The 21,868-nt window shown below is 42.3% G+C and overlaps 1 pseudogene across 1 annotated transcript in view; it reads right to left on the minus strand.

The window, feature by feature from the left end:
• Window positions 1-21,868, minus strand: part of LOC146986453 (protein NLRC3-like) — a 63,707-nt pseudogene that overhangs the window by 38,645 nt on the left and 3,194 nt on the right. The window contains exon 5 of the transcript XR_015036052.1: window positions 21,632-21,805. The product of XR_015036052.1 is annotated as a protein NLRC3-like (transcript). The remainder of the gene's footprint in view (window positions 1-21,631; window positions 21,806-21,868) is intronic.

Raw genomic sequence — 21,868 nt, forward strand, 5'->3', positions numbered from 1 at the left:
AAATGGACAGCTGTATTTCACGCCTATCTGTAACATCCACACCTAAAGTAAAAGAGTTTTTCAAGGATAAACTAGAACAATTACAGGCTCAAAAAAGTGATCTGGAAACCCAAAGTGCTGAAAAATCAAAAACAGGATATAACTTCCGTTCGAGGACAAAAATCAAAAAGTTACAATACCTATATTGGTATCACAACACACACCGATTGCACTTTTGGGAAGAGATGCTTTGTGTAGATTGAATTGCATAATAAAATGTACTCCAGACGGCTGTCTGGTGGAAATGCCAAATGATACTGTTCATCAATTGTCAATGAAGACAGATGTCGAAGCTTCTTCTGTCTTTTGGATTGGTGATCTCAGTGCGGGACTTTTGGAGCCTGTTGAAATCTGGGAGAAGTTTATCGCAGCAAATATGCCTGATGCGAAGCCCCCAGAGTATCCATTGCATTGCACATTGAAGTATTTTAAAGATGCTTCTCAGTCAAATTCTGAAAATTGGTTGAATCATCAACCAAAGCAAGTTGAACTCATTTCATGTTGTATTATTATGGGCCCACAAGGAGCAGCTATGATGATTGATATGAATGAGTATGTGAGTGAAGAATTTGACATTTAAAAGAGTGTGCCGCATGTGACTTTGATGGTGTCTGAGGATTATGAACAGAAACATATAGGCAGAAGATGGTGAATCGCATGACTGTGTCAAGGAAGCAGAGAGATATTCAAGGCTGAGGTCAGACTTGCAAGCCCTCCCACTGTGTGAGGCAGACTTGGAGTACTGGACTGATGGATCATGTTACCGTGTGGGAGATAAATTGAGCGCTGGTTATGCAGTGGTCAAAGCCCAGGGAACAGAGTTTGTGATTGAAAAGGCTGAAGTGGTGCCTCAACCTGCATCAGCACAGCTTGCTGAATTTGTAGGATTAACTGAAGCATGTTTGTTGGCAGAAGGTAAGCGTGTAACAATTTACACTGATTCTGCCTATGCTCATAATGTGTGTCATTTGTTTGGATCAGTGTGGAAAAATCGAGGTTTTAAGAAAACTGATGGTTCCCCAATCCAGCATCATGCTCAGATCATGAAACTTTTGCATGCTATGATGAAACCGAAAGAAATAGCAATAGCAAAATGTGCAGCACACAAACATGACATGTCAAGAGTCACCCAAGGTAACAAAGCTGCTGATGAAGCTGCCAAAGCAGTAACAGGAGCGGACAAAATAGGCAAAGTTCTTTTAGTCACACATGAAGTACATCTAGAAGATAAAATAACACTCACTGATGTAATCATGATGCAGGAAGCAGTTTCTGCATTAGACAAACAATTATGGATGGATAGAGGTGCCACACAAGATTCCACAGGTCTTTGGAGAAATCATGAAGGTCTGATAATAGCACCTCCTAACTTGTTGGGATTGATGATCCAAGAGGCACATGGTTTGGCCCATGTAGCAAGGGGGGAGGTGAGAAGAAAGATCATCAAAGAGTATGGATTTTGGGCACCATACTTATTAGAACAAATTGATCACATTATAGGCAGATGCACTATTTGTTTGAAAAATAATGTTCGAAGAGGTGTTACAGTTCCACCAGGTTATATTCCAACGCCAAGGGGTCCAATGCGAGAGCTGGTAATGGATTTTGTTGATATGATAAAACCAGTTGAAGGTAAAAGATATATGCTGGTAGTTGTAGACAGATTCTCTAGATGGCCAGAAGCCTGTCCAACCAAGCGAAAGGATGCTCAATCACTTGCCAAGTTCACCAAGTTTTGTCAAATTTTTTGTAAGGTTTTTGCTAAGTTTCTGTGCAGAGAGGTCATAAGCAGGTGGGGACTTCCTGATCGAATATTCTTAGACAATGGATGAGAGTTTGTGAATAAAATTGCAAAAAAAAAGAAAAAAAAAAATTTGATTTTGTAACAATAGAGATATAAGTCTAATGTGTTTATATGCGTTGGATGTTTTAATGAGTAACTGTTGTTTGTCGCAAAAGATACTGCTGTGTTTTTTTTTATCTGTCTTCTTAGGATGATATTGGAGGAAGACAACCATAAGAGTGATTCTTCAGGGACCCTGAGTTCCTGAAAAGATGCTGATTGCGGACAATGAAGAATGGACTGAACGTGAACTAATGAAGTCTACAATGGGAACCGGACGCTGCGAAGGAGCTGCAGTGTCTTGATAATGTGATTTTATGTTTTTATGTATTAAAGTTGTCATTGTCCATGTTAGTATGTGGATATATTGGAATCTCAGATGTTTTCTTTTCTTTTTTATGACGTTTAGGGTAAGTAATGTTAGGCAGGGATAGGTCCGATGGAAGGTCCGAAGGGTTGACCAGCCTGAAGTTGGACATTGTTTTGATTTTATTTCTCTGAGGTCTTCATATGTATCTACTAGAGTTATTCCTTATAAGTTTTAAGAATTCCTTCTTTTTTGATTTGGAGTACTACAAAGTGGTTGCCTAAGGCAGAGGGACCGTGAGGGAATTTCCTGTCTTGATTGTTTGATGGAAATTTAAGAAAGATTGGCTGCCTGGCAGGTTTTCGCTCTCACACTCCATAGATTTAATATATTAATCTTTGTTAATTTTTTTATGATAGTTGTTAAGGTTTATACTATCTTTTATTTTGTCGAGACCCTACGTGCCTCGAAGGGGGGAAATATGTAGTATATTATCCACCTCAACTCTTTTCTTTATTGTCTTGTATTATCTTATGTTCTTCTTTGTGTATTTACTAGAGTAAAGAGATGTGTAGACTAATGCCCTGCTTCACAGGTTCTTATATTTAACCCAGAAAGAATCTGTCTTGTCAGGTATCTTGAGACATGTGTTTCTTGTCATCTACCCATCTCTGTGGGTCATAGTTTCTGGGATACTGGACACTGTCTATTCTTAAGTTAGCTTGGTCAAGAGGTTAAATGTCAGAAAGCTAAGGATAAATTCTGTTTTTAGATCCTGTCTTTGTCTGACCATCCTGGTCAGTTATGTCCTTCTGTGGGAGAAGGTGGAATTTTAGAAAACGTATATAAGGTTTGAGATTTCAGGCCAAGAGAGAGTCATCTCAATTCTTGGCACCAGAGATGCTCCACGATTCGGCATTTTTGTACACTGTTCTTCTTCTTGTAATAAACTCTTTTTGAATGCAAGAAAAGACGTGTCGGCGGTGATCCCTTCTCTTCATCAACACATCAATATACCACATGGTAAACTCATCCTAGAATCCCCCCCGCCCCCCCACCTTGGGGGATAAGGTGCCTGTGTAGGCCAGCCCTTGTTGGCCTCCTTGTCTGTTGATTCTGACTGATAATTATGTAACATTACGACACATGAAGCAAATACTTGGAACTACTTGGAACTACTTGTGCTTTTGAAATCCCTCCGCCCAGCAGCCAAAACGACTCGTACCTGCTGTCACCTGCTACAGTCAGACGTGCCAAATAAGAAACATGGTCTTCAACATGAGTTCATGTTTATTTTATATTTTATTGTGTCAGCTTGAAACCATACAACCATGTAGTGTAGTTGAACAGGAATGTGAACGGCCAATCAAATCCCAAACAATCCATGAACCAATCAATGATCACTAATAAAGGAAAATGAAGTCATGAGTGTTAATTGGCTCCAGTTTCCAAGAAACAGCAGTTAGGTAATAATTATAGAAATATATAATAGAAAACAATCAGTCTCAAAGTGAAGATAAATTTAAATCTACAAACGTCATGAACTCAGCGTCATGGTAACAGAAAAAATCATTAGCTGGTAGTATTAGTAGCTGATGGTTTTTGTGCTGCAGGAAATGCACATTACATATAAAACTGATTCAAAAAGAAAAAGAAATCACATGTAATTCATTATATTCACCCGCCCGTACAACATGATGTTTGTTTCCAGTTGTGTTTATTGTTGTGTCTGTTTACCTGTGACCAGCTCACAAACAGCCTGTAAAGTTGAACATGAACAGTGAATTTGTTTAAAATGTGTTTTTCTCCTCAGTGACGCTGGCGGCTCAGAGACTTTTAGCTTGGTGATATAGGCCTCGTCCTTCATCAGCAGCTGAGTAAAAGTCACCGTGGTTTTTGTCCTGTAATAATCGACGCTTTTTTAAAGGGATAGTTCAACATTTTGGCAAATTGGCCCATTGCCATAATCGCTATAGTCATAGCAGTAGGTTCGTTACCTTTAATTGTAGGTGTAAGCTATTTTCAGTACGGCGGAGCGCAGCAGCTGGCTGCTCAGAGCTACGCTATGGAGGCTAAGGGAATTTCTTGGTTTCCCTCATTAAACTCATCAAATTCAACATCCCAAAACTCCACAGCGCTTTTGTAGACAAGTTGTGACCTGCACAACCACCACGCTATGAGATAATGACGGAACGATACGAAACGGAGCCGTTTTCGAGGTAAATACAGGGTAAATACGGAGACTGCTTGCTGAAAAACTGTCCCTTTTTATTTATTTTTTTTTTTTTTATGATCAATTTTTTATTGTTCTTTTCCATGTTAGTATAAATAGACAGATATGAATAGAGTAAACAATGGCAGCTGTATCCGGCCCAACCCTTACCACAGCCCTCCCCCCAACCCAGGTGGTATGCCCAAGGCAAGGCCTGCACAAATCTCTTCAAGGCAATAACCGCCATTACAGCAACAGATGTAATAATAGTAAACAAAGCAAAATGACAACAACAACAACAACAACAAAAAAACTAAAACAAACAGAAAAATTACTACAAACAAAACAAAAATATATAGAAAAATCTTACACACACACACACATTCATTCACTCACACCCCTTGCCCCTCCCCTCCCAGGGATCCCAGCAGATGATCTTAGCATGAACATCATACCAAGTACACAATACTACAACAAATCACATATCCTTTGCAGAAGCCTTGACCAGCAGGAGACATTTTGTGCTTTGGCATGGCGAAGTTGTGCAGTGGATTGCTCCATCTGAGCAATCTCCTTGTAGCTCAAAAGCCATTCCCTCACTGACAGCATATGTGGCAATTTCCAGCGACAGGCTATGATTCTTTTTGCAGATGTCAGTCCAGCCAACAGAAGTCGTTTTGTGTTTACAGTGAGCTTTAATGAAGAAGTATCATTAAGCAGGAGCAAATGCTGTGAGTGAGGGACAGATATATCCAGAAGATTGGACAAGGTGCTAGTAACATTTAACCAAAATCTATCAACCTCCGGGCACTGCCAAACCATATGAATATAGGTACCCATTTTATTGTTTGAACAAAACCCACAATAGGGATCATCTCTAAGCTTCATTTTATGCAATCTCTGCGGAGTGAAATAAGATCGATGGATAAAGTTGTAATGTATCATCTGGTGGTTAGCATTTCTAGATGACAAAGTTACATTAAGCCAAATGGTATGCCAATCTATAGCTAAGGAACAATTTATGTCTTTTCTCCAGACATTATCAAGTGGGAGAGATTTGTAGGAGGCCACTGCCAAGTACTTGTAGAGGGCCGAGATAATTCCACCTTTTTCCCTATTTTTGCTCAGCAATACATGCAGGGGATGATTTTCCAGAGGTGCGCCCCATGGTACGCCCTGAGTCCGCATAGCTGCACGTAACTGCAAATAAAAAAAGAATGACGTGCCCGGGAGGTTATAAGACTTTTGTAAATCATGGAACTCACGAAGACCTTGTTGTCCCACAATATCTTGGATTTTGTGAACCCCTTTCTCAGACCATTGTGGAAAAACAATTGGTTTACCATCTATTAAAAGGAAATGGTTATGAAAAATAGGGGACTGAAAAAAAAAAGTATTACAAATGTTTGCTAGTTTCTGCACTTTGTGCCATACGGTAAACATATATGCAATAATTGGACCAAAGACCCGTTTTACTATCTTCTGTGGTGTGTTTGAATAAATAAGAGTTGCTAGATTGTATGGATGTATTAATTGCTCCTCAATAGGGCGCCAGGACACTTGAGATGCTGAATTTAGCCAAACGGTCAATGGCCGCAAGGCAAAACACCATGCATACCATTCAAAATTAGGAAGGTTAACACCACCTGCCGATTTCTGTCTCTGCAGAGTAGAGGCCTTAATTTTGGGTTTTTTCTTATTCCACAAATAACTGCTAGTGAAGGAATTTAACTTCCTCCAGAAGCCGGTTGGTGGGTCAAGGGGTAACATTGCACTAATAAAATTAATACGAGGTAATATGTTCATCTTTACAATAGAGAGTCTCGACTGAAAAGAGGTAGGAAGTTTGCTCCATCTCTTCAAATCATTATGAATATCATTAAGTACTTTATTATAATTTTTATTAATTACAGCTTCCAGAGAAGAAGAAATATAAACCCCTAGATATTTGAAGTGGTTAACAACAGGAATGCTAGAGGGAAGTATATTATCATTAGAGTCCCCCAGAGGCAGTAATGAAGATTTCGTCCAATTAATTCTGTATCCCGACAGATTGCCAAAATCTTGAAAGATCTTAAGCAAATGAGGCAATGATTTAGATGAATTTTTTGTAAAAATCAAAATGTCATCCGCATACAAAGAAATGGCATGTGGTGTATCACAAATCATCACTGGCTCCAATGCCTCTGACTGTCGAATAGCCTGTGCTACGGGCTCTAAGGAGAGAGCAAACAAAAGGGGGGATAAGGGGCAGCCCTGCCGAGAAGATCTGGAGACTGGAAATCTGGATGAGCACATGTTACCAGTTAATACCACCGCACTCGGATTATTATATAATAATTTGACCAAAGAAATAAAACCTTCACCAAGCCCCATATGTCTAAGCACTGCCCATAAATAATTCCACTCTAGCCGATCAAATGCCTTCTCTGCATCTAAAGAGAGGATGGCTGTATCATCTGATCTTGAGGCTGAATGAATAAGATGGAGAAGGCGACGGACATTATCAGATGCATATCTAGACTTCATGAAGCCAGTTTGGTCATGGTGAATCAAGTGAGGCAAGTAATTCTCCAAGCGACTTGCCAAAATCTTGGCGAACAGTTTAATTTCACAATTTAGAAGACTCAGTGGCCTATAGGAGGAACAGTCAGTGGGCGATTTATCCTTCTTCAACAAAAGAGTTATCACCGCCACATTTGAGCTGGTCGAAAAGGAACCCTTTGAAATGGAAAAATTGATCATGTTTAGCAGCAGTGGGCCTAGTCGAGACCAAAAATGAATGAAAAGCTCTGGGGGTAATCCATCCAGCCCAGGTGATCGATCTTTATTCATTTGTCTTATAGCCTTTTCCAGCTCTACCAAAGTAAAGGGTGCCTCCAGAATATTCGTTGCCTCTGAGGTCAATTTTGGTAACTTTAAGGACTCTAAAAAAACATTACAGGCTTGTTCATCATGGCTAATCTCTGAGTTGTAAAGATCTTGATAAAATAATTTGAAAGTACTATTAATTTCTATGGGGTCAGAGGTTAAGATATCGTCATTGGTCCTGATTGCAGCGATGTTTGCTCTGTCCTCATTTGTTCTTAATTTGAGAGCAAGGAGGCGGCTGGGGCGTGCACTATTCATATAGTGATTCTGTCTAGTACGATGGATTATGAATTCTGCATTCTGTCTCAATAGGCCACTGAGTTCGTCCAATAACTTTCGGCGCTTATCTATATTTTCAGCTGAGTTGTTATTCAATAATGCTTGCTCAGCAGCTACAATTGCAATCTCCAAAGATTCAATGCGATGTTTCCTAGTTTTGTTCAGATTTGAAGCAAAGGAGATAGTTTTATTTCTGATGCAGCCCTTGACTGCATCCCACAATACTCTGGGATCATCAACTGAACTGCCGTTAATTTTTATGAATTCATCCAATTCAGCCTCAAGTTCTTGTTTGAAGGTCTCGTTTTGAAGTAAGGTGGTATTAAATCGCCAGCGTGGAGCTTTTGATTTGACAGCTCTCAAAGAAAAAGTGCACAGAACAGCTCTATGATCAGACAATGATATTGGGATCATATCAGTGTTACAAATATCACAAAAAAGAGTTTTAGAAGCAAAAATATAGTCAATTCTTGAAAAAGTCTTATGTCGGGCAGAAAAGAAAGAAAATTCCTTAGTGGAAGGATTCATCATTCGCCAGACATCAATTACTCCATGATCATTAGCTAATTTCTGCATCGCAATTGATGCTCGCTGCTGCTCTGCACTTCCTCTTAGGCCTGTACGGTCAATATCATGGAGCCATACTGAATTAAAATCCCCACCTATCAAGAGTTGGTATTCTGGGAGATCTAGCAATATAGAGGCCAGCGAGTCGTAAAAATTCTGGTCAAAAGAGTTAGGGGCATAAACACATATTAAAGCTATTTTAATGCCATCTAACACTACTTTGCAAAATGTAATACGACCATCATCGCTTCCACCTGAACCTAAGATGGAAAAATTTAAATTGCGTTTTGCAGCGATGAGGACACCTTTGCTTTTGGTTGTATGACATGAGGAGGCAATCACATGATAATGTTTGTTTTGCAATCTACATACATCAGCCTCCAAAAAATGTGACTCTTGGATAAAAGCAAAATGGACATTTTTCCTGTGAAGCATCTCGAGGGTGCTTATGCGCTTCTGAGGAGAATTAAGGCCCCGTGAGTTCCAAGACAGCACTGTAATCTTATTTATAGCCATTATTATTCATATGTAGAAAAACTGACACCAAGGAAACCTGTACCCCATCCACCCCCCTCCCTTCCACACGCACACACATCCACACACAAAAACGCAGATAAAAAAGAAAAGAATCAACAACAAAAAAAAACAAAAATACTAATACATTTTCCCATCCTGCCTTAAGCAAACCCTGCCCCCACTCTTCATTCAGAGGGAGAGCAGTCCCATGACCCCAAAACAAAAAAAGTACACCAATGTCCATGAAGGAGCAGACTTATTCGCCCCCCCCACCCTCCATACGAGTTTCATTCAGACTACATGGCAGCAGTAAGTAAACTTTTCTTTTCTTTTTTTTTTTTTGTTTTTTTAATTTGTTTTGTTTTTTTATTTTAGCAATAAGCCCACTGGCCCACAGGGAACCCCCATTATGACGACATGTCAGATTCAAAGTATCAAATAAACGATTAAATCCACAGGCCAAAAAGGGAAAAAAAAAAAAAAAAAGGGGGGGGGGGGAATCGTAAATACAAACAGTTGGCCATATACATAAAAAGGTAAGTGAAAGAATAAAGGGGAAGACAAAAAATAAAATAGAACAGGCCTAAATAATAAGGGGAAAAAACTGCTTAAGGTAGTCCACTCCTAGAGGCAAACAAAAAAAAGAAAAAAAAAAAAGAGGGAGAGAAAAAAAAAAAAAAAAAAAAAAAAAAAGGCAGGAAAAAAGAAGAAGATCCAGCCTGAAAAACCCGAAAAACTGTCCCTGAACGCAACGCGCATCAGCGGTTTTGTATGAATTTACCTCGAAAACGGCTCCGTTTCGTATCGTTCCGTTATTATCTCATAGCGTGGTGGTTGTGCAGCTCACAACTTGTCTACAAAAGCGCTGTGGAGTTTTGGGATTTTCTATTTGATGAGTTTAATGAGGGAAACCAAGAAATTCCGTTAACCTCCATAGCGTAGCTCTGAGCAGCCAGCTGCTGCTCTCCGCCGTACTGAAAATAGCTTACACCTACAATTAAAGGTAATGAACCTACTGCTATGACTATAGCGATTATGGCAATGGGCCAATTTGCCAAAATGTTGAACTATCCCTTTAAAGGAAGAGGAAGAAGTTTACAAGAATCATTGAGAAGAGTTTAAAAAATCAACTGATTTAATCCATGAATGTGAAAACGTGAGTGAGAGACAGAGACAGACATGTAGAGACTGAACTGTTTGTTCAACAGTGAGAAGGTTTCTGTGACAGGAGGAGACTCTGATTCACTCAACACAGAGACACTGAGGAACCAAACGACCAGAATCCAAACCCAGGATACAGAGGTTGAGTGAAGGTGGTGTTGAAGGTGTAGATGTGGATCAGTGAGTCAGAGGAGACTCTGTAGAAGGACAGAGAGCCAGCAGGACAGTCCACATACACTGCTACTCTGTTAGAGACAGAGGAGGAGGAGGAGGAGGAGGAGGAGGAGGAGGAGGAGGAGGAGGAGGTGATGTCTGTACGTCTGTCATTGTGCCAGACGTAGTAACCATCATCAGAGCAGCTCAGACGCCAGGACTGATCGTTCCTTCCAAACACACGATCTAAACTGTCTCCTTTCCTGCTGATTCCTCTGTAACTCACTGATATTTCAACCCCTCCTCTCCACTCGACCTCCCAGTAGCAGCGACCAGTCAGACCAGTTGAACACAGCAGCTGAGGCCACAGGTCAAATCTGTCTGGATGATCAGGATATGACTGATGCTCCTCCACATGTGTCGCCTTCCTGTTGTTGTCAGACAGTTTGATCTTTGTGTTCACTGTGTTTGTGTCGATTGTGAGTCGACAGGAATCTGATGGAGAGAACAAGACACAGCTGCAGTTATTGATCATGTGATCAGTTATTGACAGTTTGATGAAGACTCATGACGTCAGTGATGTGACAGTGTGAAGATGGTTGAATGTGCTGCTCAAAGTTTAGTTAGTTTAGTTTATTTATTTATTTCATTCATTTATCGAGCATAAAAACAAAAAATAAAATAAACAATGACAATACTGTAACTCTTGAATGAAAGGGGGCAGAAAGAAGCAAACTTATATTGTCTAGCCCTTGTTACAAAGAATTAATTCACAAATTAGATATTACCTACATCCAAGCAAAGAAGAAATGGAAGAAGAAGAAGAAAAACATCAACAAACAACGTTTACAACAAAAGTGACATAAAATAAATTGATGTATTTTCACACATACATGTACACACGCAGACACTTATGCACATGTGTGTGTGTATACACCTTTACGTGTGGTTTTATTACATTTACACCAGGTCATATTTCTGAAACATGTTATTTTTAACAGTTTTTTTTAAATAAGTAAGTAAAAATAAAGTAAAAACACACTTACACTTCCTCGGACCTGGTGTCAAACACTGGACTCCAGCAGGCTGCACCCTGAAAGGAGGAGGGGGGTCAGAGCAGCACGTTCTCTGTCAGCATGCACACATGGACATTACATGGCTCTCACACACACACTGTTTTATCACTGTGTTCACATGGAGGCTGGTATGTATGGATGAACACTGAGCACAGAGAAGAAGGAGCTGGAGTCTTTATCTAGTGATGATACAGAGCAGGAGGAGACGAGGAGGAAACACTTCATCATGTGTTTTCTCCATGTGATGTCACTTCAGTGTCAGACACACACTTTCACTCTCTTACCAAGTTCAGACTGCCAGCCAAAATCCGATTTTTAGCCCATCCAGATTGAAACCGGATGGCTCTTTTAAAGTTTTAACAATCACAAATCACACAAAGTCAGATTTTTGCAAACCAGATCGAAACCACCTTTGGGAGGTAGGCTACTTTCATATTGCATTTGGACAGATGTGTCTCAGTCTGAACAGCTCCTCTGACTCTCAAACTGCATAGTGAAGAAGAAGAGTGCAGCTGTGAACAGTGGATGGTTTCAGTGTTTGATGAGGAAGGAAACACACTCAACACGTTTGTTAGAGCTCAGTGAAACAATGAGTTTAGTGAGAAACACTGAGTGTGAACACAACTTGTGTTTGTTTGAAGAAAACTCCCCAGGAAGCTGAAGAATGAGGCTGTGAGCAGGTTTCCACAGGAGCCACAGCAGCAGTGAGTGGATGAAGGAGCTCTAATAGAAACCATCTGATCACAGTGACAGGACGGATCAGGATCTCATCAATGACTCTGTTCTTCTCTGCTCTTCACACAGATCAGCTGCAACACACTGACTCACTGAGATCAGTCACATCATGTGGAACAAAGCAGCCGTCCTCAGGACCAGTCCTGAGCTCCATCAAACCTGTCCACACATTTTTACTGGACACTTTGTGGCTTCATCTGATCTGGAGTCAGATGTGTTTGAGCAGCACACAGTCTGAAAACAGCTGTTTGATCACACACACATTCAGCCACAAACACTGATTATTACACTGTTCACTACACTCACTTTCTTCTGATTGACAGCTCCAGGCCTCTGGACAGTGATGACATCTGGATGTCACACTTGTGATTTACTGTCTCCTCAACACAACAAGAGATCTCATCAGGACAAGATCAGGATCTCAGAGAGACTGAGCTGACTATTGATCATCAATATCTGACCAGACAGAGAGGGTTGGAGATTCTGGAAAAACAGTTTAGGACAGATTTTGAAAATACACAAGTCAAAAGTCCCAGCTCCTTTCCTCAGACTTCTCTCTGAAGCCACGCCTTGGCCTTTACGCAGACATGGGTGAAGACTGATCGTGCATGTGAGAGGAGGGAGAGAGGGAGAGAGATGGCAGTTTGATTGGGCGTAGGCAGAACCAGACATGAAGGCATCTGATTGGTTTTTCCTTTTTGGAGCGAAAAACATTGATTGGTCAGAGTTTTGTCAGTCCCGCACTATGGGGTGAAATTACTGCCAAAAGTCCACAAACCCGCAAAGCATGCTTTACTCACGCCCAACGATTCACAAACAAACTCAGTGTGTTTTGCAAATACAAAACATAATTCACAAACTAATGCATTTTGTTTCACAAATAAGAAATGCACCTATCGAATAAATACACCATGCTTCAGAAACAAAAAACATATTTCTTCAAGTAAAAGAAAAAAAATCCTTCAAGTATAAAAACACAATTCTACAACTACAACTACAACTACAATTCTACAACTACAAACACAATTCTACAACTACAACTACAATTCTACAACTACAAACACAATTCTACAACTACAACTACAATTCTACAACTACAACTACAATTCTACAACTACAAACACAATTCTACAACTACAACTACAATTCTACAACTACAAACACAATTCTACAACTACAACTACAATTCTACAACTACAAACACAATTCTACAACTACAACTACAATTCTACAACTACAACTACAATTCTACAACTACAAACACAATTCTGCAACTACAACTACAATTCTATAACTATGAAACTGTCACGTTTTGGCAGTAATATTCCACCCTCCGCGCTGATCCACACACTTGCACTCACAGCCAGACCTGTAATTCGCACTCCACAACAACAGGTGGTGCTGCTGAGTCAATAGGCCTATGTCACGGCACAGCTGATAGCCGGAAGTGCTGTGTACCTGCTCAACCCAAACAGATGACAGATCTCCCAAAAGTGGGGTCCAGACGATGTGGTGCAACTTGAAAACGAACAATAAATAGTTATAATAATTGTTATGAATTAATATAGGTAGAGTGTGGCGTTTTGTTCATGCAGTTTGTAAACACCGGCAACTTTATGTTGTAACAGACATGAGAGCCGTTGTGGTGGGCTGGGCTCCTGCTAGCACTAGCACTAGCCTCAGCCTCCTCGCACTAGTCCTCACAGTTGAACAAGGCGTGAAACTGACTGCTGATTAATCTGATTCTCCCCAAGCTGCTCCAGGGAAAGCAGCTAAGCAGCTGGGTGTAGCACTGGGTTTTAGCCTCTTCCACCCACTTTGGAGCCGGGTAGGCCTACTACTACACCGGCGTCCGGCGAGAGGAGGCTGCCTTTTAGTTTATTCCGTAACCAGGGTGACTATCGGAGGTGGGTGTACACTGCTAGGCGATTTTGGAACGTTAAAAATCCCTGGTAGTGGGGCGGTGTTTAGCTCAGTTGGTAGAGCACCCGCCCCATGTGTTGAGGCTATAGTCCTCGCTGCAGGCAGCCCCGGTTCGAGTCCCGCGTCGGACGGCCCTATCCTGCATGTCATTCCCCCCATCTCTGCCTCCCATTTCCTGTCACACTCTCAACTGTCCTATCGAATAAAGGCATAAAAAGCCAAAAAATATACTTAAAAAAAAAAAAAAAATCCCTGGTAGTCACCCTGGTTATAGACCGAATCGCCTTGTTGTTTACATTCTACTTCCGGGTAGAAAACCAGCACGTAATTTGAATGAGATCAATAGTAACGAACGAGAGTTTAGCTATCATATTTTTTACGCCCTATCACCGTTTAGACAAATCTGAAATGATTGAAGAAACATTACTATTTCTGTGTGTGTGTTTTGTGTTGCTATGTGTTGTATTTATTCAGTTTGGGGGAATCACGGTGTCTAGAAAGCATCAGTGGCTGCAGCTGACGGACAGCTGACGGCGGTAGCTAAGCTAACACCAGGACATCAGCTGTTAAAACCCTCCCGTTGTGGGACACGACATGAAACTACTCCAGTTAGCTCAGTCATGTTGTAACTCAGATATCCGCTGGAGAAAATATTTTTTCATGGACCGTGAGTCACTGAGTTATAAAAGTTAAACAGGTAGCATCCGTTAGCCCGGCTAATCTCTGATAACCATGACTAATTACAAAAATGTGCACACATAAATAGTAATGTTTGTCCAATCATTGGTTTTATAAACTTTACAAACATCAGATTAGTCTAAACGGCGATATAGTGACATGAGAAACTAGATATAGCGAAACTCTCGTCCGTCACTATTGTTCGAATGCTGGTTTTCTACCCGGAAGTAGTTGTAAACAACAAGGCGATTCGTCCTATATCCACCACTTTCCGGAGAATGACGCTGGGTGTCACCATGACACCATTCCACCGTTACTGTATTGTTGATAGCATAGACTGGTTGATAGACATTGGCCGTGATGACTTTATTTATAATCATCACGTAATTTTAATGAGAACAATACGGACGAGTTTTTAGCTTTATGTCACATTTTCACGTCACTATATCGCCGTTGCGACTACTCTGATGTTAATGAAGTCTATAAAACGAATTGTTGAACAAACATTTTAGATTAGCTGGGCTAACCGTTAGCTGTTAGCCGTTAGCAGTGTCAATAAACAATAACTCAATAAACGGCCCATGAAAAAAATATTATTTTCCAGCGGATATCCTAGTTCCAACATGACTGAGCTAACTGGAGTAGTTTCATGTCGTGTCCGACAACGGGAGGGTTTTAACAGCTGACGTCCTGATGTTAGTTTGCTGCTGCTACTAGCTGTCAGCAGCAGCTAAGCTAACAACTACGACAACCATGACTAATTAAAAAATGTGCACACAGAAATAGTAATGTTTGTTCAATAATTCGTTTTCTAGACTTAACAAACATCAGATTGAGTCACAACGGTTTTGGCAGCCCGGAGCCCCCACATTTGGTGCCTACACTGGTGGCTAACGCTACCAGCTAGCCGCTAACGCTACCAGTTAGCTGCTAACGCTAGTTAGCTGCTCGCTAGAATGCTACTAAAACCGACTTCCGTTGTGGTGTGACGCAATGGATCATGGGGAAATAAAGTGGTGGATATATAAACTAAGGCAGCCTCCTCTTGCTGGACGCCGGCGTTGTTGTGGTGTACCGGGCTCCAAAGTGGGTGGAAGAGGCTAAAACCATGGCTCAAACCCAGTGCTACACCCAGCTGCTTTCCCTGGAGCAGCTGGGGGAGAATCGTACTTCCGGCTCTACTTCTGGCTATCAGCTGTGCCGTGACATAGGCCTATTGACTCAGCAGCACCACCTGTTGTTGTGGAGTGCGAATTACAGGTCTGGCTGTGAGTGCAAGTGTGTGGATCAGCGCGGAGGGTGGAATATTACTGCCAAAAGTCACGTGACAGTTCCATAGTTGTAGAATTGTAGTTGTAGTTGTAGAATTGTAGTTGTAGTTGTAGAATTGTGTTTGTAGTTGTAGTTGTAGAATTGTGTTTTTATACTTGAAGGATTTTTTTTCTTTTACTTGAAGAAATATGTTTTTTGTTTTTGAAGCATGGTGTATTTATTCGATAGGTGCATTTCTTATTTGTGAAACAAAATGCATTAGTTTGTGAATTATGTTTTGTATTTGCAAAACACACTGAGTTTGTTTGTGAATCGTTGGGCATGAGTAAAACATGCTTTGCGGGTTTGTGGACTTTTGGCAGTAATTTCACCCCATACGCAGCTGCCACAGAGTCTGTTTATTTTCGTTCCTTTTTCTGAACACATAATGTATTGACTACTCTCAGGATAGAACGACCATTTCACCCAGTAGAACAAAAAGTATTTCTGAACATGATTACCAACCATAACTTTAAACCAGCTGCAGCTGAAATGTTTCCTGATACACTCTGAAATAAAGTCTGATTTAAAAAAAAAAATCTGGAGCGACTCAGAGCACAGCTGCCAACAGCTGGTTTAATCCCTGACATCTCTTCTCCTGAATATGACACAGTGAGTCATGAAGAGACACTAAAGTCATGAGGAGAAACTTCCGATCCCAGTAGTTCATCACTGTGACTGATGGAAGCTGCACAGCTCATGTTGGAAACACTTAAAAGATTTTGGCTTCAGTATAAACTGTGTTGGGACGAGTCAGACTGTGGCAGAGGACGTCAGTGGAGTGGGCGGAGCTTCACTGTGGCCTACACCACCTCTGGATATGGTCTGAGTGATCAGATGTGATGTCATCAATGGATTAATCACCTGAGACAGATGTTAATACCAGGTGTAACCAGGTGTGAACGGGCCATAGAAAATGTCCCAGCTCCTCCTCCTCTATCAGACAGTCAGTACGTTTACATGCAGAGCTTAATCGAGCTATGCTCAAAATTCGATTTTGGCGTCAAGTTGGACTTCTGTCCTTGTCTCAATATACATCCCAGATAGCACACATACGTCGTGCCGACGTATTCCCGACGCATCAAGTTCCGTCGCCAAGACGTCGCATGGATAGCGTTTGCTCATTGGCAAGATATCGCCGAGACGTCGGCCTTTGATCGAGCTCGACCACCGGCCGACGTCTCGGCGATCAATAAAAGCAGGAGCGGGAGCGCCAGGCGCTCCATATATTTAGCCTATAAATAATTCATACGACCTTTATTCATTTAGGTCGGGCCTTTTGAACTAGGTAGCCTACAATATATATTACAATCCTACGTAATAAATAAATAAATTATAATCCCTGTGTGCTGCATGTACAATTAAGAGGCAAAAGTCAAGTTTAAAAAAAACTTTATTCATGCTTCACTCAGGTTAGGCTACAAAACAGCATAAATTCAATCAATAAAACCGTCATCAATAGATTATAACTTGTGAGTCCTCTTCATCAGCATCTCACTCCTCGAAGGCTCCGCTGGCCCCTGACGAATCAAATGGCATTAGGCTCCCCCCTCCTCATTTCATCTGCAGAGGCTGAGAACTGCGGTGAGGAAGAAAAAGAGGAGAAAGATGAGGAAGAGATGTCAGGGCCAGAACAGCAGAGTCACGGAGTGTCTACACGTACAAAGTATGTGTGTGTTAACGATTAGAAATGACTGAAGAGGGACAGGTTTTATGGATATGACGTGCTCAAATAAATCAATAACAAAGTCATTCAAAAAACACACTTTTGCGTGTCTGGTTAGCGCAAGCACAATGGTCTACTATGAGTAATATGCTAAATGACAACACGCGCAAACCGCAGTATTTAAATGAGGGTTTTGCGCGTAACCGTTTCCGTCATGGAGAGAGTGGACAGAGAGCTGGATGGATACAAACGCAGAATAAAAATTTGATCCAACGCATTAATAGAGAGAGGGACAAATAAACATATTGTGGAGCTGCAGCATAAGAAAACCTCAGCAAAGGGTGAGCTGCTCTGATCAGTGTTGAGCAGCAGCTGCAGGTAACTGGGAGACCTGCTGTCATTCATTGAGCTGGAGCTGCGCGCTATGGCACAGAGCTCAGGTGTGGGACACTCAGGCCACTCGGATCTAAACGCGCTGACCAGAGGGATCACACAGCCCCGGTCCCAGAGCTGAGCAGCCCGGTAGGCTACTGGAGAGGGAGGAGAGGAGAGGAGCGCACTGGACGAGAGAGATGCGGCGTGCGTAACGGCGCTTAAATTACTTTGATCGCATGATCAACAAAGCTATTTAACCATCTGAACACAACTACTGGGCTCATCATTCATCACATATGATTATGTAACAGCTTGGCCTGATGGTTTTATATCGCAAAGCAGCAGAGGACAACGATATCGCTGCTTTCCTGTGCGCACTGCGCAGCTCTCAATTTAAAGGGCAAGACGGCGTTTGGCCTTTAACTCGTTAATTATTCCATTAGTCCAGTTTCTCCGCGAGCCGGTGCAGGTGTCGCAACGCATCACCTGACGGCGATTTTTACAAATGTATTGACTGATCGATAACATGTTAGAGGCTATAGACTATAACAAAAACAAAAAATGCATCAAATTTTTGGGTATGCCAGCTTCCTCTGTGGGTGGCACTGGCACACTCGTGGCTACGCCATCTCAGCTGCCTACAGCTGTTGCTGTTACTGTTTTTAACAAAGACAAAAACAGCGCTTGATTTCTGAAAGGCAAAGCCCGTGTGGCGCTGCAGCGGCCACAAATAAGGACGCACTCACACGGGCCAGTTGTTCCGTGCTGAAGCCCGAATGCCCCCTCCCCTGTCCCCCGCTGGCCCGCACTCACACCACCTCCAACCCAAGCTGCTCAAGCACTGTTGCTTCCGTTGATATATAGAGGGATTAATTGTTTGCCAACACGGTGGATGTGCGCTTTAAGCTGACTGCAGAAAGAACGGAGCCTTTTAAACACCAGCGGTGATGAGGCGCTGACATCAAGGTGGTTGTGTCCACACACCCGTTCTGGTTTATGTGACTTAAGGTGACATTTCGGCGCAGGAGGGAGTGGGAGCGTGGATGCGAGCCAGTCTCCTTCAACCATGCACGGAAAAGGGGAATGATAGGAAAGGTTTTTCTAATTTAATGAGAAACGATGCCCACGTCAGCAATGCATGACAATAAACATGTGGTTCATTTGTCCCCTCAAGTTACATAAACCAACACAGCGTGGACACACACAACTCCGCTGACGCCGGTGATGTGTAGAAAAAGTGTTTCCATTACACTTTTGCGATACAAGTTTGTATCGATACGTCTCAAAAACTAAAAACTTTTTTGCGATATTTGAGAGTTTTTTAGAAATGTAGGTGTTTCCATTACCAGTTTTTAATTTCGATATTTAGGTTTTGCGCATTTCAAGGGGTAATGGAAACGCACCTAGTGACAGTTTCCTCATCACTAAACTTGAACCACCATCCTCCCTCACTCACGTCGTGATGACAGGACAAAGCCTTTTGGACATAGGCTACCTACCTTATATTGTAGCTGATATGCTGTGTTTTCCTCTCTGTATGCCTCTCGTTTCAGTTTTTGCCCCGGTCAATCATCTGGTGCGCATCCGCTGTTTATCAGGTGCTTGCTCACTCGCTCACTGCTCTGCAAAATAAAAAGGAAAAAAACACGCCGCGGTCCGGCGGAGAATTGGTAAAGAATTAAGGAGTGCTGGAGTAAACAATGTGTCTTATTTAATGACCAGTGAGATGACAAGTCTTCGTGGTTGCTGCTCTGTGCAGTGTCCGGTCTTGTCATAAATCACTGACAAATCAACCTGATTAAATCTCAGCAACAATCACACTCTCAAGCCCTTTCCCTCTGCCATCGTGTAAAACTTCACTTCCCTGCCTGCCACTTCTTTCTGTCATTTTGATAAGCATACACATTTGTTTTTACCAATTTCAATTGTCTCAACAGTTAACCAGAGTAGCCTGATATCATTCTCAAGTCAGCTGCCAATCTGCAGGGACAGCGCGTGTCATAAGCGCGAGGACAAAAATGTAGCCTACAGCGTCTGCAATGTAACCATGGTGAGCTCCAGAGACCGAGTCTCCCTCCTTCACTCATCCGCACACCAGCGCCTTGTGCCCGGGCAGCAGGCCGGCCAGCCCCCCTCTAGTTCTGGAGCTTTTTTTTTTTTTTTGCTTTGACAACGGCTTACCGGTCCCGTCACTTCTACCTTTTTCCAGCCAGATAACGTCCAATAGAGGGAAAAAAATAGGACTTAACATTTTATTGGTGTCGGCTGTAACCGTTAGGATAACTAACGTTAAGTTAAACTAACGTTAACGCCAAATACAGTTATAAATAAGCTGGCACCTGTGCTGGTAGCCTATTATTTCGACCGCGTTGTACCTCGCCACTCACCGGAAACCTTTAACTTTTACAAAATAAACGAAATAGGCCTAACTTTTCTTTTTTTTTGGCAATATATCCCAAGTAACTTACCTGAAACGCACTCCGTCGACGTCTCTGGACCAAACTGACAGGAGGTCCCGCCGTCTGTGGGCAGGTCTGCGGCCGACTTAAAGCCGACGCACCAGAGACGTTTGATGAGCTGGCACAAATGAGTATCAAATTTGAAGATATTCGCCCATGGGCCGATGCTTGACAGATGTTATAAATTATAGGGCCGACGTCCAACCTCAGGCCGACGTCGGCCAGACGTACGTGTGCTATCTGGGATGCAACTGAGAAAATCGAATAACTGATGGGTCCGCCCCCTCATGCGGTGTCACCCGTTGCTTCAGCGGGTTAATACGCCCCCTGTCCTGTTGACTTTTCTGTCACCTCGTAAAAAACTGAATATAAACAACGTAGTAAACTTAATAATAAATTCTCAACTGCAGTTCCTGACCAGACGCGCCAGTCTGGGATGGATTCGCGCTGAGAATAGGATAGGCGGGCTTCCTTTTTTCCTCTCTCTCTCTTTTTTTTAAAAATAAAACACTCTTGCTGGTCGCGCTGTGTGAAATGCATTGAACTGGCGCTGACGGGCGGCTTCTCTGCTCCACTTGGTGCCGTCTCTACTGTTGTGGAGCATGCGCACATGCATTGTCCAGTTATACTCCGACTAAGGTGTATACATGACGGAGAAAATCGAATTCCAATCGCATTATCTGGGTGTCTTAATCGGAGTTCTCAACTCCGATTTCAGTCGGACTAAGGTGTTTACATGCACTTCAGTTGTCCAGTTATAGTCGGTGTAAGAGCCATTCTGGGCTTTTATTTTGGTATGTATTTTTGTGTCTTATTTTGTAACTTCCGCCCACACAGGAAGTGAGGTGGGGCATATGTCACGGGGGCTTATTTAAACCGAGCTAACGATCGGCAGGTGTTGCTGATTGGAAGCAAACAATTCTTTGACCGTGACATGCTGTGCTGTGACATGAAGACCTGTTCCACTGGTTTGTACGAATAAATCCCTTTTTTATGGTAAACTTCGCTGTGGCAATTGGTTTACTGGCACCATGCACGCGTCAATTAAGCTAAACATCAGCACCAAGTGAGTGACTTTCTTTCGTTGCTTTGAGGAGGAGAAAGGTCACTACAGTCGGATTAAGGCAATAATTCGGTTTTTTCAAGTGTCATGTAAACGTACTGAGTGTGTGTGGCTGCAGCAGCCTCTCCATACCTGAGAGTCTCCAGTCTCCAGTCTGGATCCTCCAGTCCAGCAGACAGCAGCTTCACTCCTGAGGCTCCTGGATGATTGAAGCTCATGTCCAGCTCTCTCAGATGGGAGGGGTTGGAGTTCAGAGCTGAGGCCAGAGAAGCACAGCCTTCCTCTGTGACCAGACATCCTGACAGACTGAAGAAACACAACAACACACAGGAAACCACTGTCAACACCTGGAGGTGTGTTCAAGTGTCATCAGATAAACAGCTTGATGGATCCTCACCTGAGAGTCTCCAGTCCACAGTGTGGACTCTCCAGTCCACCAGAAAGCAGCTTCACTCCTGAGTCCTGCAGGTTGTTGTTACTCAGGTCCAGGTGTCTCAGACTAGAGGACTGGGAGCTGAGGACTGAGGACAGAGCTTCACAGCTTCTCTTTGAGAGGTTACAGCTGCTCAGTCTGAAGAGATGATCATGAGGAATTAAAGAAGAAAGGAATTTATTTTCTATCCTGTTGAAATGA

This window comes from Trachurus japonicus, chromosome 6 (genome assembly GCF_045865225.1).
Source record: "Trachurus japonicus isolate A0001 chromosome 6, Traja_1.0".
NCBI classification, from domain to species: Eukaryota; Metazoa; Chordata; class Actinopteri; order Carangiformes; family Carangidae; genus Trachurus; species Trachurus japonicus.